The 17,929-nt window shown below is 39.5% G+C and overlaps 1 long non-coding RNA gene across 1 annotated transcript in view; it reads right to left on the bottom strand.

The window, feature by feature from the left end:
• Positions 1-1,019: 1,019 nt before the first annotated feature.
• Positions 1,020-17,929, bottom strand: part of LOC134199985 (uncharacterized) — a 49,234-nt gene continuing 32,324 nt past the window's right edge. Inside the window, exons 2-3 of the long non-coding RNA XR_009974706.1 lie at positions 2,195-2,293; positions 1,020-1,458 (exon numbers count right to left, since the gene is read on the bottom strand). This is a non-coding gene — a long non-coding RNA (uncharacterized LOC134199985). The remainder of the gene's footprint in view (positions 1,459-2,194; positions 2,294-17,929) is intronic.

Here is a 17,929-nt window from a genome sequence, read left to right as displayed (position 1 = left end):
TATAAAATACCAACTATAAAGCTGCTTTCAGACTACGCTATACTATAGTAGCATATAGTAAGCAGCCTATATATTTTAGCCAACAATATATAGTACAGTATAGTGTGAACGTGTCCATAACGATGTATGGTGGGTGTTTTTTTTTTTTTAGATTGGAGGATTACTGGTGGCCCGAAGGTTTTTCCAGTGTCACCAGGATAGGTGGGCGAGCAAAGGCAAAATAGCAATTGCTTCGCGAATGAATCTACTACCGGATCGGAATCGCGATCCGCTGAGAAGATCCGGCGAGAAACTCAGCGGGCTGATGCATGTGTTAGGTTGCACGTCGACCTCTTTGTCGAGTTCGACGAGTACGGTTACCGGGGTCCCTAAGCCTGCTCCTAGTATTAGAGCTGAAGGCGTCTAATGCAAAGGTTATTGGATCTGATGGATCCGTAAGGACGTGTCTAGGGCGTCGACGGTGACTGGCTCCTGCATGATCAGGATTTGGGGAGTAGTCAGCGGCGGCAACGATAAGGCGATTATCATGACGCATGTGCGATATTGTTGTGCTATGAGCTATACTATATGCTATTATATATTATTATAATGTAGATTGAAAGCGGCTTCAAAAGTTTTTCTTTAAGTAGAAAGGTATCATTAATCAAGTAGTTTGGTATACTGGTAAGGTGTATTGTAAACCTGTAAAAAGATGGTACCTACCAACCCTACCTTTTTCTGTCCAGTACAGTAGTACATTTCCAGAGACAGTAATACATTTTACAGTTCGAATGACTGAGAAACCCAATGATACAATTGAGATTTAGATCGTCTCAAAGTGGGTGGCACCATTTACATAGAAATATCTATGAGTTCAGTTAAAACTTAACACCAGATGAGCCGTGGGCTCGTCCACTCGTCTATGCAATAAAAATAGGATATCGTTTTGTATTTTAGGCATGAAGTCCAGTTCTAGGGATTGATTGATCTGAATTTAAACGAAAAACCGATAAAATAGAGCAAAGCACAAATAAAACCACTCTATAGATATATTATTTAATTATGATTAGTTGAGGTATTGATTTTGATCCTAAAATAGGAAATTCTACTGTGGTTGGAATAAAGACATGCGAGACAAGAACGAGTATGAGAAAACGAAAGATTTTAACAAAGACACCTAGTCTCCTGATATTGTAGTCAGTATTACTGTTTACAAGACTAAATTAGCAATTGGATTAATTTGAATAGCCACTAATATTCCAATGTTTGGAGAAGGCGTAAATCACGTAATGAGTTATTAGTTAGAGCCAAGGTAATTTGATATTGGCTGTGTGATCTAAGTTACAATTGTGTTTCATATTAAAAGACCAAATTATCTATAATATTATTGGCTGTTCATTTGGTATTCTAATAATAGTCCATCTTGTTGATCCGTAACTGTGTCTTCCGCTTTTCTGCCATAAAGCCGCGCCGACTAGCCTGAATGGTGAGATAAATATAAATTCAGTGGAACTGATATTTTGATCTGGTGTCTTAAAATTGTGGCATTTACATAACGGTGTTTGTGTATACGATGTCAGGTGTTGGCTCAATATCAGGTGGACCAGTTCAAAATTAGCAGGCTTCGTCTGTGGCTTAAGGGTTTGAACACACGGTGTGCTTGTATCGAGTGAAGCGACTATGGGACTTATGTGAAACATGTAGGTACATACCAATTTCTCTAAGAAAATACGTAAGTATCTACCTATTTCAAGTGTTCAGGAACGATTTCTTTCCTACCTATGCTGATAGCCTTGAGTGGCTATTTCAGCTTCTTCTTGACGTGTAGGTGAGCTCACGGGGCTCAAACCGTGAGTGTTGGTAACACTGGCCCTAGCAAGAGCAGTGCTTCGCAGAATCTATTATCGGATCGGAAACGCGACCACTGAGAAGATCCGGCGAGAAACTCAGTGGGCTGTGGCTATGGGTTAATTTACTCGTCGAGCCCTTCGTCGCAAGCAACGGGTTCGGCGAGGACGGTGACCGGTGCTGGAGGTACCTAAAAGAACCGTTAATGGATCGGGTGGATCCGTAATGACGTGCTTAGGGCGACGTCGACTGTTTACCATTCGGTCTACAGGATCGGGTATGTAATTTCCGGCGGCCACGATAAGAGGGTTCTCATGTCGTGCCGCCTTCTCAAAGTGGCACAATGATGCTGACTGCAGATACTTACTGACTTAGTCAAGCTCCAGGTCATCATGGAGATCCACGTTCCTTAGGAACAATCTGGAACGATGTCCACGATGAAGAACTATTGTCCCGTCTAGTAAGCCTGTACAAGCAGAAGCCACTGTTTTTACTATGAAAAAGGTACTATTCAACAATTGAGTCTTTGACCCCAAGTCTCCAAATAGCGGCGGTTTCAAATTACAGAGGCAACTCTATCTACCATGTCTATAAAAAATAAAAACTTTATTTTATTACTGCTGCAAACATGCAATAATTCTTTAAAATATGCCTTTGCAGATGTCGCGACGAGCGACGATAACTACTCACCCCCAGGTGAGCCGTATGCTTGTCGGTTTACAAGGGCAATAAGAACAGTGACTGTCGAGAAGTCATCGTAGCCTAAAGAATAAAGACGTCCGGTCCATTCGTGTTGAGCGATGCAACGGTGTTCGATTCCCGCAGGCGGGTACCAATTTTTCTAATGAAATACGTACTCAACAAATGTTCACGATTGACTTCCACGGTGAAGGAATAATTTGCGTAATTACTGGTGGTAGGATCTCTTGTAGTTCGCGCGGGTAGGTACCACCACCCTGCCTATTTCTGCCGTGAAACAGTAAAGCATTTCAGTTTCAAGGGCGGGGCAGCCGTTGTAACTATACTGAGACCTTAGAACTTATATCTCAAGGTGGGTGGCGCATTTACGTTGTGGATGTCCATGGGCCCCAGTAACCACTTAACACCAGGTGGGCTGTGAGCTCGTCCACACATTTAAGAGAGAAAAAAAGTAAAAAATGAAAAGATTATTCGAATAAACAAGATGAAATATCTTAAAAAGCGGAGAAGCGGTTACATCGTAAAGCATCGTTACCTACTGTACGAATACTTCAATAACTATACCTTCAATATATTTTAGCTTGGGACAAACGAATAGACGATAACGCATAGAAGAGAGAAGATGCGATAGATAATCATCAGACAATTATTGTTAGCAAGATGTTGATATTAACTTTTTAAGTTTATATTCATAACTAGCTGACCCGGCAGACTGCGTAGTGCCTCAATCGATAAATAAAAGACCTAAACTTTTGTATAAAATAAACTTAAAACAAACAAAAGGAGTCGGTCCGACAGGGGACATACATCAAAGGAAAAACAAAATTGTTATTTTTATTTCATTCCCAGTAATTTCATATTTTTCTACCTTTTAAACCTTCCCTGGACTTCCACAAATAATTCAAGACCAAAATTAGCCAAAGCGGTCCAGCCGTTCTCGAGTTTTAGCGAGACTAACGAACAGCAATTCATTTATATATATATATAGATGCTTCATTTTAATTAATTTGCATCACTTGTGTGATTTATTAATATTTTATTACGTCGGTGGTAGCCCTATAAAAGTTGCCCAGCAGCAGGCGCGGGAATGTATGTGAATGCGCTAAATATTGTGTAAACTGTTGCTTATTGAGGGCATTTTGAGAGTAACATAAAAGACACCGACGTCTCGCATCTTACCGCCTACGATCGGATCGGCTTCCTACACTACAAGGCTACAAATTCTAAATAGCGGTATTAATTGGTTTTTGCGTGAAAAATAGCAAGGTTAGTTGGTAATTATATTATGTGAACAACACCCGCTTATTTGTAGTTCTTCGCCGTTATTGGATTCTAGTTGCTTGTTAATTCCAATCTAAACGTAAGTAAATTAAAAAAAATATTTTCGTGTTACTGAAATTTACATTTTATACATTTATAATCTATATATTATCTTCTTTATATATAAAAATGAATTGCTGTTCGTTAGTCTCGCTAAAACTCGAGAACGGCTGGACCGATTTGGCTAATTTTGGTCTTGAATTATTTGTCGAGGTCCCGAGAAGGATATGAAAATTCTCGGAATTAAATAAAGTTTAGGTCTTTTGTTTATCGATTGAGGCACTACGAAGTCTGCCGGGTCAGCTCATTTACAATAAATTTACATTTCTTAAAATTACAAATATGTAAAGAACATTTATTGCTTGCCCACATATACTTATTAATTATTCATTTCATTTCGAAAACCTCAGCCTTTCGAAAATGCATAAAACAATACCTACAATAAATAAAGTACCTAACAGATAACAGGTGGATCCAAATTATTCGTCGTAACAGAACTTTGTCAGTCTTCATCTAAATGTCGATTCCGAACTGTGACACCACCCTGCATCGTCAATACTATTAATGAACTAAATAAACACCATAGTCATTCATAATTCTAACACCAAAGAGTATATTAGAACGTCAAAGTATACTGTTTTCATTCAAAAAATGGTTAAACTAGCGAGTTGCAACAAGCTGTGAAAATCACAAACAAACATGACTACGTGTCGAACTAATAACGTTTACGCGAAAGAAACTCGTACAGTATTTTTGTGTATGGCAGAATAGACACTTGTGTAATTACGCATCTATATTTCAGAGCATGTTGGATCATCTCTCTGCCAGGATTTTTTCGTGCAGGTTTTTGCTTGTACGTTTGATAATTCATTAATATCTTCATAGTAACTTATCTTACTTCATAGGGGCTCTTTTTTGTATATATATTTGAATTACATTTAAAACAAAAAGCCTAATTCTTGTTTCACGCTACAGTTCAACGTTTGTAAGATGTCGAGAAATCGCCATGAAAAATGCTACATGATTTGGTGCATCGCGACATTAGCGTGATGCAGCAAAAGAACAAGCTATACATCATCATCATTTCAGCCTATCGCCGTCCACTGCTGAACATAGGCCTCTCCAATAGATTTCCAGTGCGACTGGTCCATTGCCACCTGCATCCAACGAGACCCAGCCCTTTTTACTAGGTCGTCGGTCCATCTAGTAGCTATACATAGCTATATTTTATTTTCAGTAGGTATATTACAGAAAGTCATTTTCTGATTTATTCTCCACCATAAAGGTCGTAAATAAAGCGTCAACGCTGAGATCACGACCACCACGTCGTGCTCTGATCACCACACAGAGGCCCGGCACATAGCAAACAAAACTATACGTGTTTATTTTATCTGGGTTTGTTTGCCCTTTGACAGCAGTCTCACAGGTCGTTAACATGTCACGGTTAACTGGAGTATAGTCCTGTCGCCAATACAAGTTCCATAATGCAATCATACGTGTTTTTAATATGTGTAAACAATTGGTCACGCACCGGAAACAGCTGGAACATGTCAATGCGCCCTTGAATTTTTTCTAAACATAGATGATCTTACATGATCCAGTTTTTCATTAAAAGTTACAGATGTGTGACTGATTTGAGCTAAGCACGACGTTTCTCCGTCGTATGTATTATCTATAGGTATTTCTCCTTACCTAATCGTAGCCTGGGGGGCTATTCTACCTAAGTATGAACGCGTAGGTAAGTGCACGGGGCTCAAGCTAGGAGGACTTACTAACACTAGCAAGAGGATTGCTTCGCTGAATCTACCATCGGATCGGAATCGCGATCTACTCAGAAGATCCGGGTCCGAAAGCAGAAAATCAATAGGTTGTGTCTGTGGGTTAGGTTACGCGTTGAGTTCTTTCCATAAGTTTGATGAGAACTATCTATATCTTAATCTTCAAATAAACCTTCTCCGTTCCAATTTCAAGCATTAAATCGAACAACAAACTAAAAATAACTGAATTTATTCTTGACTCAGTCCCATTTAATTTTTGAAATTGTAAATTTCAAATATACTTTTATAATAAATAATATTAGTAGGAAAAACTATAATTTATTTTATACCGCGCTTGGCAGAATTCAAAACATTACGTATATTTTGAGAACAAAATTGCATTAACAGAACTATTCGTTGAATTGAAAGTAAACATTCTGAAAGATACGAATGCGATCCCTTTAAAAAAACCCACGGTGTGTGTATAGATATGTATATGTAGTATATACACGTACATACATATATTAATTTTATTAAATTTATTTATTTATTATGGGTTATTGATAAGGTAAGGTAAGTGACATGTCCTTCTTTAAAAGAGGCTTGTGGAGAGTATTAAGCGGTAGGCAGCGGCTTGGCTCTGCCCCTGGCATTGCTGAAGTCCATGGGCGACGGTAACCACTCACCACCAGGTGGGCCGTATGCTCGTCTGCCTACAAGGGCTATAAAAAAAAAAGGTAATATTTTTAAATTAGAAATTAATTTTAATAAATTTGAGAAGAAGAGAGAACGGAAATGTTTGCTCACACCTCTTTCTCCTGCCCCTATAGTAATATATGAAATGTAATTCTCTCTCTTTCTATTTTCACTAACTTATATTTCCCTTTCAACTTCTGTTTCCTCACCCGGTCACGCTTTTCGTAACGCTCTCGTCACGCATTCTCCAGCTTACTCCTCAAGTTAAGCGTGCCTAAAGAAGTTTTGCTTCAATGATATGAACTCGTTTATTCTTCGATTTTATAATCAAAGGCGATGCCTACGCAAAATTGCTCTCCCACGGAGCTGTCAAAGCCAGACCTTGTGATTTCCTTTCTTGAAAATACATAAAATAGGTATGTGCCGTTTTTCAAAATTATGTTGATTTCAGCTTCGTAATAAGGTCAAAGTCGATTCAGATTTAAGAGTTATTATCATAAGAGGATGTCAATTTAAAGCTGTATGATATCTAAACATAAAATGATAAACTGTATACCAAGAGCTCACGATCACTCGTTATCGTGTGCATTATATTTAACTAGGTGAGTTTAATTCTCATGATTTGATATCTTGATAATGTCTGGATTATCGGCGAACATGAAAGAGGCTAAATTAATTTTTAATCCCGTTTCCCCGTCTTTGCTTGGCCATATCTTTGTAAAGTTGGTACACAAGTACTATGATATGACGTGTGACGATAAAACATCGGTACGCCGATGACTGTTTCCTACTTGTGTTTGAAGGATGATGAACGGTCATTAATTCATTAATTATTTCATGAAAACGTTCTTTCTTTGTGTTTCTATTTCATAAATGAAACTTAGGTCTTGCTCTAAAAAAAACTAAAATAACATATTACATTATCAAAAAGATTCTGTTATATGTTTGTTTCTATAATTAAATTGCTCAATTATATCTCTGATTTCGCTCAAACCTCCATCGGCTTAAGAATACGATACCGCCATAGACCATTGGCCATTGGTACGTACCACTTTTCGGTCTATTTCTGTCGTGAAGTAGTCATGTTGATTTGATGGTTATGGGTACTCGTAACAACTGATTGTTGTTAACAACAGCAACAGTGTTGTTACTGGCAACAACGGGTGGGTCGTAAGCTTGTACAAAATATTCTGAGGTAGTACTCGTCCTTCATAGTAGGATAGGGTACTGCCTATTATGGACTTATATACTTAAAAAGCTATGTAGGTATAACTTATAAACTTACTAGCGACCCGCCCTCGCTTCGCTTCGGAAACTGTAATTTATTATTAATTTCTCCATTATTTAATGGACGTTATTATACATATAAACCTTCCTCTTCAATCACTCTATCTATTAAAAAAACCGCACCAAAATCCGTTGCGTAGTTTTAAAGATTTAAACATACATAGGGACAGATATAGGGACAGAGAAAGCGACTTTGTTTTATATTATGTAGGGATAAGTCGTTTCATGGGCGCATTACATACAACGATAGTTACAATAGCTGTAAAGGACCGACTAGTTTTGAATAAGTAGATTAAATTCGTCAAGAGTGCGGCAAAAATAGATTTGTATTAATTAAGTTAATTAAATTCATATTAATTTTTAAAGGCGTGGGTTTTCGTATTTAATTCTAGTTTATTGAGATAAGTCGTAAAATTCAGTGTAAATTAATGCAACTATTTAACATTTAAAATTATTCAAAGATCGTTAAGTCTGTAATTAGTTATTCCAAGTGAAATAATATAATTTTTATTTAAAATCTTTACCTGCGTTAATGATACATTTCTGTTTTTTTTTTTTAAATCCCTACTATTAATGGTAATAAACACAAAATTTAAAACACCAAAGATAAGAGCGAAACGTAATGGTATTAAAAGTTTAAATTACATTTAAAGGGATTTATGAGGTTGCAATGCAATATTAGACTTTAGCTAGTAAAAATAGCACAAATATAAATTGTTCAAGTTGAAGTAATAATAAAATCCAATGCTATTTAGTTTTAAGAAATTTTATCCAGGCGTAGTTTGATACAGGACCTTAAAAATCATCCATGAAAATATACTTCTACCATAGCAAATTATAACCTTTTTTTTTTATTGCTTAGATGGGCGGACGAGCTCACAGCCCACCTGGTGTTAAGTGGTTACTGGAGCCCGTAGACATCCACAACGTAAATGCGCCACCCACCTTGAGATATAAGTTCTAAGGTCTCAGTATAGTTACAACGGCTGCCCCACCCTTCAAACCGAAACGCATTACTGCTTCACGGCAGAAATAGGCAGGGCGGTGGTACCCACCCGCGCGGACTCACAAGAGGTCCTACCACCAGTAATTACGCAAATTATAATTTTCCGAGTTTCATTTTTATTACACGATGTTATTCCTTCACCGTGGAAGTTAATTGTGAACATTTGTTGAGTACGTATTTCATTAGAAAAATTGGTACCCGCCTGAGATTCGAACATCGGTGCATCGCTCAACACGAATGCATCGAATGTCTTATCCGTTAGGCCACGACGACTTCAACATCAACATTAACTTCAACATTAAATAAAATTATAGCCTTCAATGTGAGATTAACAAACGGCTCTTCCTTCATTTATATTGTAATGAAGCGAAAGAATTACAATAGGTAAATTAAACAAGAAACTACTCGAAGAAGTTATTAAAGTAATTTATCTATGATATTTTATTTATCTTTAAGTAATCTGAAAAGTATTATTTAAAAGCAATTATCAGTGTTATCACAGGAAACTCGAGATCTCGGAACCGTTCGGGAGTTGATAATTTACCATATTTGTATGACGAGTCTGGTCTGTTCATTGTTTTTTTTTAATTATTTTACAAATAGAATGCAAGGTTTTAATATAAAGTTGAAATCATTGAATATAATAATAGTCATTTTTCCCCTACCCTTTCGTCGGTAGCCTTTTTAGAGGCTATTCCAGTGCCCGGACGCGTGTCATTTTAGCAATATAAAATTGTATCAAAATTTATTTACATGCGAGTTAAGTTATGTGATTTTACAAACATACATGTACCTTTCTATTGCTATAGGTATGTTTGAACGAGCTTACGGAGCCCATGAGCTTTAGACGTGTCCTTATGAATCTATCAGAGCCATTAATCTCAGCACTAGACGCCTTGAGCTCTAACACAAGAAGCAGGCGTAGGGACCCCGGTAACCATACTCGTCGAACTCGGTAAAGAGTTCGAAGTGCAACCTAACACATACACTGAGTTTCTCCCACACGCATCAGACTGCTGAGTTTCTCGTCGGATCTTCTTAGCGGGACGCGATTCCGTTACGGTAGGAGATTTATTCGCGAAGCAACTGGTCTTGGCCCAGGTATTCTGGTACGAAGAAACTGGAAGCTGAAAAGGCCTTAGGGCCACAAGTAATCCTTCCTTACTAAAAATAAGGGAGCTCATGAACATCAAAACGTGATTGCAGCTACTCCATTTGAGACATGATGTCGGCGTCTCAATTTTTTTTTTTTTTTTTTATTGCCTTTGTAGGCTGACGAGCATACGGCCCACCTGATGGTGAGTAGTTACCGTCGCCCATGGACTTCAGCAATGCCAGGGGCAGAGCCAAGCCGCTGCCTACCGTTTACAGTACAGTGATCCCAGCGTTTGCTTTGTTGCAGAAACAGGCTTGTTGATAATATTTAGCTGTGCGGGTTCACGATATGCTCGACCACCAGTATATAATAATATGTGCACTTTTTACGGGTTTGCTTTTTAACAGACGAATTTACCGCTATTTTGGATTTCGAGAACAAATTTTAGGTACGTATTTACTTAAAAATGTACCACCCGTCGTTGGAATTTAGGACTTGTTATGGCTGTAAACAACACTAGAATGCATGTTGGCCATATTAGATAAGTTCAAACCCATTGTCAGCGACTATTTAGGTTTTAAGCCCATCTGTATGTATTCAAGTCTGAATCAGAATGCTACTTCGCGAATTTCTCAGCGAAAAGCAAAGCACCTGCTCTTGTCTTGTTATATCTCCTTCGAAAGTGCACGGCTAGTTGTTAGCAACTTCAGTCTCTGCTCTATTCAGTTCTTAAGTTCGTACACCTATCTTGGTGAAAATAGCAAAGCCGCCGGGCTCTAGAAACCAGTCTGTCCCATACTAAAACAATAAAAAACCTATTCAGTTCAGATTCCGCAGTCAAATCGAAATGCAGTTTTCAGGGGCTTCAAGTATTCATTACATTTAAAATCAGAATAAAAAAAAAATATTTATTAGTAAGTTATTACTTTAATTTAGTTCTGCTGTGCAATATCGAGGATTTTTTATTGGTATCGTGTAACGTTACTATAGTTTTAGTCAATATCTTACAAAATTACTTTAAACGAAGAGGTAGAATTGCTAAAAACGAACCAAAAAATAGCATTGTGGTAATTTTCATTAGTACAATACTAATGATTGGATTCAACTTTTTTATATGAGATAATTTGCTATCGTGCATCCTAGCAAGAGTGGTGTTTTTGCCTGAATCTACCGCCTGAGCAGATTTGCGACCCACTGAGAAGATCCGGCGAGATTGTGTTGTTATATTTAGTTGTTATTGCCCCACGATTCGCCGCTGTCATTTGACTTTGTATTAAATTATAGTTTTATATAAAAAGATTTATCATGAATGAAGACATTTTTCTAAGCGTAAAAATGAAACTGTCATTTATCACTATACTTTTAACCAACCGGTCGGTTAAGTGGCATCGGTTGTTTAGGTTTTTAATAACATTATGGCATGAATATGTGATGCGATTTGACGCGCACCAAGATTTATATTTATGGCGGTTTTAATTTATGGTCGGTTGTAAAAAACATCGAAACTCTGTCGATCAATACGAACCTCGAATGTCGTTATATATACAAGTACATATAGCCACAAAATTGACCTCGTATATAATAAAATGTATAGTATAAATACTAATGCAATACAGTCGTGTTGACAACGCTTATATAGTTAGAGAAATACTGTATTGTTTAATGTTCAAACTTTAATAAAATAAATTATGTTAAATTTATTATATTTATGTGAGTTTTATATTTTTATTTATTAAATAACGTGTATTTCATTTCATTAAAGGTCGTGTTTAGAATATAACATTTTTTCATTCTGAGAAATTTAGGTGATGGGGATCGTGCGATTCTGATTTTTTCTGTATATTATATACATATATTACGTTTAGTATTTGAGAAGGGTATGTTCTGTTCTATAAAATAGTTCATAATCTAGGAAAGACTATCGTTACTTGAGAAGTAATTAAATATCGTTTTGTAGAGCTAACTGTACCTATAGGGTGTTTAAAATGAGTCTCAAAAAAGGTAGAGTAGTATAGCGTACTTTTTAGTATTGATTTTGAAAATCTTCATAGACACAGTTGTTGAAAGTAACGATTAATTAGGAGAATTATACACCAAGTAGCTTAGTAGTATAGCCAATTTTTTTAGTATAAAATAAAGATCAAGTAATGCAACTTGGCATTAGACTAGAAATAACGGTTAAATCATTTGTTTCGGCCAAACGGTGGAAGACGAACGCTCCATTCACCTCAAACAATAGGCGAACCTTGAAACTTCCCATTTAGAACGGGCACAACATTTTAGCACCTTTTTTTCCTACTTATGCTGATAGCCTTGAGAGACTATATCTTTTTTTTTTCCTGCCTATGCCGACAGCCTTGAGAGGCTATTTCAGATTCTCCTATGTGTAGGTGAGCTCACGGGGCTCAAACCGGGTGTGTTGCTAACACTAACCCTAGCAAGAGCAGTGCTTCGCAGAATCTACCACCGGATTGGAATCGCGACCCACTGAGAAGATCCGGCGAGAAACTCAGTGGGCTGTCTGTGTAGGTTAATTTACTCGTCGAGCCCTTCTTCGCAAGCGACGGGTTCGGCGAGGACGGTGACCGGTGCTTGAAGTAGCTAAAAGCACCTCTAATGGATCGGAAGGATCCGTAATGCCGTGCTTAGGGCAACGTCGAATGTTTACCATTCGGTCCACAGGATCGGGTATGTAATTTCCGGCAGCCACGTCAGAGGGTTTTCGTGTCGTGCCGCTTTCTCAAAGTGGCGCAATGATGCCGACTGTATATACTTGAATGGGTTTCAAGTTAGTCCGGCCCGCGTGACCGAACACTACACTTGCATAGGTCATGACCGGGTGTATGCAAGTTTTGTAGAGTGTCACCTTATTACGAAGGGACAATTTACTTCGCTTGCAAATCATGGGATAGAGGCGTCCTTGTATGAAAACGGCACGGCTGCGTACCGTTTTTATGTAGGGTCGGCATGTTATTCCTTCTGTCGAGAGTGAGGTATTTGATCTTCGAGGTCCACGGTATGGGCTGGTCAAAAAGGGCGATGGGGCAAATGGCGGACGTGTTAACGCGCCTATCAGGGAGTGGGTTGCTCGAAGTGATATTCAGAGGGCGACCCCTTTTAAAGAGCACCGCTGTGCTTTTCGTGCGGTTGATGTCAATGCGCCACTTCCGGAACCACTGTCCCATGGTGGCTACTGCGATCTGGAGTCGCCGTTGCAATAGCAGCTTCTTCCTACACGAATAGTAGGTAGCGTGTTATCGGCGAAGAACACTAGATGGGTCTCCGGAGACCAGGGTATATCGTTGATATACAAACTAAATAATAAAAGGGAGAGCGCGGAGCCTTGCGGGACTTCGGCCGTCAGACGGCTGGGGCGAGACCAAGTTCCCTCTACTCGATACCGAAACAAGCAGTTCGACAAGAAGTCTCATATGATGAGCACGAGTCTATCTGGCACTCTCATGGTATACAATTTGTAAATCAAACCGTTATGCCAGACTTTTGTCGAGCGCCTTTGCGATATCGAAGAAGAGGGCTCCTGTCGGGATTGGTTTCCACCTATTTAGCCGTATCAAGATATGCTCCGTGAGGTGGTGCATTTGTTGTATGCACAAATATTTGACGCGGAACCCCAACTGCTCTTCGATTAATAATTTCTTATCGGTAATGAAGTCCCAGAGACGTTTTCAAAGGAGTCGTTTGTATACTTTGCCTATCACTGGGAGGAGACTAATCGGTCGGTAACTCTCGGTTTCATGTTTCGATCTGCCCAGCTTATATATACCAATAACGTCTACTTCTTTCCACACCGCAGGAAAAATATAGTAGGTCATAGCGGCATTTAAAATGATAGACAATATTGCTATCAGTTGGACTGGTAAAATTTTTAAAGCGCCATTGCGGATACCGTCGGAACTGGGTGCCTTCCTAGGTTGAAGGTTGTGGATCGCTTCCTCTAATTCGTGTGTGATACTGGGGGTAACGCGTCCGAGGGCGGCAGGGATGCTCTGCGCTCGACCTCCCTGTCGGTTAACTCAGTGTGTTCGGGGTCGTCGGTTTAAGTACTGGTGGTGCACTGCTCTTGCAGTGGATCGGCCAGTAACTAACTCTGCCTTATCCTCGTTATCGTAAGCCGGTGGTTGACCTGAAGGGCGTACGAGGGGAGGCATAGTAACGATAGTTTCGAATTTGTGAGTCGTAGCTAGTCGCCGGTATGCTTGGTGAGTGGGCACAAGTTCTAAATAACTATCCCATTTCTCATTTCGGGCGCCGCTTAGGCGGAATTTGACTTCCCGCTGTAGACGACGCATCTGAATCCGAATCGGTTTGATTCCATAGGATATCGATCGTAGGCCCGGGTTGCTGCGTTTCTAACTCTTAAAAGATTCCTAAGCTCAGGAGAGAGTCTGATGCGGTGGAAGCAGTCCTCAACGTCAACTTCTTTGAAAGATCTTATGAAAGCGGAAAATATGTGTTCTGTCAGGGTGCTTATGGTTTCGATAGTGTCCTCGAGGGATAGATTTAAGTCCGGGCCGTAGGGGAAACGACTTCAGCTAAGTTGGTTCTTTTTATAATCGAGTTCTTTTTATAATACAGTGCTCAACTTCTTCCAATCTACCATGGTCGTGACTGGGTCGGAGTTATGGGGGCGACCGAGCTGCATAACGACAGGTCGGTCTGAGTCGAGCTCTGACAATGGATGGTGAGTGGTTACCGTCGCCCATGAAATTCAGCAATGCCAGGGGCAGAGCCAAGCCGCTGCCTACAATAGAAACACCTCCGGTTTGAACCCCGATAGCTCACCTGCGCGATAGGCTGACGCTGATATAGTCTCTCAAGGCTATCAGCATAGGTAGGAAAAAAAATGCATTATAAAATGCTAACTTCCGAGAAAATTTAGCACGTGATCATTTTGCAAAAAGGAAAACGTCGGTAAATCTCAAAGCAAATTTGTCTGAAAAGGCGTCAAGAAGAGTCAAAATATGTACAAGCGCGGACCGTAATGGCCTAAACAATAAAAAATGGATATCTTATTTAAGTATTAACAATAAGCGAACATTTCGGTGCTGGACTGCCTCGAACAATAGTTACTTTTATGATGTCGTAAAACCAACGTCTTTGTCCACGAATCGGTCAATAAACGTAGCTCGGCGGAGCTTCTCTCTCACAGCCGAATATAAAATTAGGTATGTAGGTAAACCCCGAAATCAACTTTGAAAAACTCCGAACGTATCCTGTACAACAAATTTGCCTGAGATTTCTCAAGAATTCGTGACTAAATATCACTAATGAGGATCTAAAAGCAGTTTAATGCAGTTTATTGAATCCATTTTATTTATGATTTAGTCACGTAAGTTTTAATTGCTAGCTAGTAATTAGCTACAACTTGTAAAAACTCTACAGAGTTGGTTAAACATTGATCAATTAAAAACTTAAATTTCTCGTGTACAAAGATACCTGAACATAAAATAAAGGTTACTTAAAAACTGGAATAACAAAAAATAACAACAAACTTGTTATTCCAGACACCTTTGTTTTTGCACTGAAATATACCTCCCAATGCTTTGATCCGGTTTCGGATATAAAAATATTATCAACTTACTGGTATACTAAATTGAATTTGCTCATACCTCTTATAGGTGCACTGTATTGAGTACATGTTTAAAATTGCATTTAGAATTGATATTTTAATATTTCAAATTTTCCTTAAATTCACAAAAATACACTCCAGCTACCTGCATTACCCTTAATTGTCAGAACAATAACAACGTCTCACCATTTATGCGAAAAACGGAACGATTGTAAAGTCAAAATGTAAAACTATTTAACTAAGAAAATCCCTTTAGCAATAAACTCTTTTGTAAAAATATTTTAAAAGATGCCGACACAATAAAACTACTAAACAGACGTGGAAGCTTTAGTTATCGACACCGGCAAAGATAATTGAATTATTGTTCTACTGCACATTGAACTAAAACAATCATATTCTTTGAAATTATGCATACATATTTTACTTTTGGTTTTTTATGGCTTGATATTTTAATGCATTTGACGGTTGATATGTTGAGATAATTAAGTATCTCAATATACATATAATAGGCAAAATCAAAACAGTTACGTATGCACCATTTTCTGCTTTGTTTTGTTTTCTATAGACAAACGTATATACGAGTATTAAAGTTATTTCTACTAGTAAAAATTTCTACTAGTCTTGGAATATACAAGTATCTATGTGACTACGTTCGTTGTATGACTTGTGATTTTGATATAAATACAACATATATTATTTTAGCAAAAATATGCTGCATGCAACTATGAGTATATCAATATCTTTAAAAATCGGGCGAAGAAAATCCGTCGGGCTATTGTTTCTTGTTGCAAGGGTCAGCTCGGGCTTCGGGGCAATCCTCTCTGTCCGGGCTGTAACCCTTACAAGGCAGGGGTGTTGTATTTTCTGGTGATATTTTGTCTAGATTGAAGGCGCCGAAACACAAGACGATCTGCTGATGTTAGTTGAATCTTCCTTTTTCTTTCTTCCTTTTGCCCTTTTTCCTTCCTTGTGTTTCCTCCTTCATACTTCATTATTTCCTACTTAGTCTCCATTTTTAGACTTCTTTTTTCATTTACCTATATACCATTTTTAATATAAACTTGAAAAGGTGCATCCAGGAAATATACGAACTGAATCTAGAAGATTTTCACGTTATAAATGGCAAGGATAATTACGTTTTCAACTAGATGAAATACGCAATTCGGGAAAGCTTAACATCCGTTATTGGTCTTGTTTTTTTTAAATTGGGTACGCCCCCGATCTGAGCCTTTTTTTTTAACCTATGCTGATAGCCTTGAAAGGCTATTTCAGCTTCACCCTAATGTGTGTAGGTGAGCCCACGGGGCTCAAACCGGAGTGTAGCTAACACTGACCCCAGCAAGAGCAGTGCTTTGCAGAATCTACCACCGGATCGGAAACGCGACTCACTGAGAAGATCCGGCGAGAAACTCAGTGGGCTGTGTCTATGGGTTAATTAGCTTGTCGAGCCCTTTGTCGCAAGCGACGGGTTTGACGAGGACGGTGACTGGTGCTTGTGGTGCCTAAAAGCACAGTTAATGGATCGGGAGAATCCGTAATGACGTGCTTTGGGCGACGTCGACTGTTTACCATTCGGTCTACAGGATCAGGTATGTAGTTCCCAGCGGCCACGACAGGAGGGTTCTCATGTCGTGCCGCCTTCTCGAAATGGCGCAATGATGCCGACTGTAGATACTTACTGACAGAGTCGAGCTTCAGGTCATCGTGAAGATCCACGTTCCTCAGGAACCATGGTGCTCCGACGGCTATCCTGCAGAATCGGGATTGAATAACCTGATGGGGCTTCAAGTTGGTGCGGGCCGCGTGAGCGAACACTACGCTTGCATACGTCATGACGAGGCGTATGTAAGTTTTGTAGAGAGTTACCTTATTACGGAGGGACAGTTTGCTTCGCTTGCAAAGCATAGGGTAGAGACGTCCTAATATGAAGGCGGCACGGTCGCGTACCGTTTTAATATGGGAACGGAATGTCATCCCTCTGTCGAGGGTGACGCCTAGGTATTTGACCTGCGAGGCCCACGGTATGGGCTGGCCAGAGTGATGGGGCTAACGGCTAGCTGTTTGCGAGCCTATTAGGGAGAGGGATGCTCGAAGTGGTATTCAGAGGGCGACCCCTTTTGAAGAGCACCGCTGTGCTTTTCGTGGGGTTGATGTCGATTCGCCACTTCCCGAACCACTGTCCCATGGTGGCTACTGCGATCTGGAGTCGCCGATGAAGCAACGACATCTTCCTACACGAGTAGTAGATGGGTCGCTCTACTCGATATCGAAACGAACGGTTCGACAAGAAGTCTCGTATGATCAGCACGAGTCTGTCTGGCACTCCCATGTTGTACAGTTTGTAGATTAAACCGTTGTGCCAGACTTTGTCGAACGCCTTCGTGATATCGAAGAAGAGGGCGCCGGTCGGGATTTGTTTACGCCTATTTAGCCCTATTAAGATGTGCTCCGTGAGGCGGTGCACTTGTTGTACGCACGAGTGTTTAGCGCGGAATCCAAACTGCTCGTCTATTAGAATTTTATTCGCGGTAACGAAGTTCCAGAGGCGTTTTCGAAGGAGCCGTTCGTAAATTTTGCCTATCATTGGGAGGAGACTAATCGGACGGTAACTAGCGGTTTCGTTTTTCGGTTTGCCCAGCTTGTGGATATCG

This window comes from Bombyx mori, chromosome 13 (genome assembly GCF_030269925.1).
Source record: "Bombyx mori chromosome 13, ASM3026992v2".
Lineage (NCBI taxonomy): Eukaryota > Metazoa > Arthropoda > Insecta > Lepidoptera > Bombycidae > Bombyx > Bombyx mori.
The sequence above is the reverse complement of the archived record's forward strand: the minus strand, read 5'-3'. Positions and strand labels throughout refer to the sequence as shown.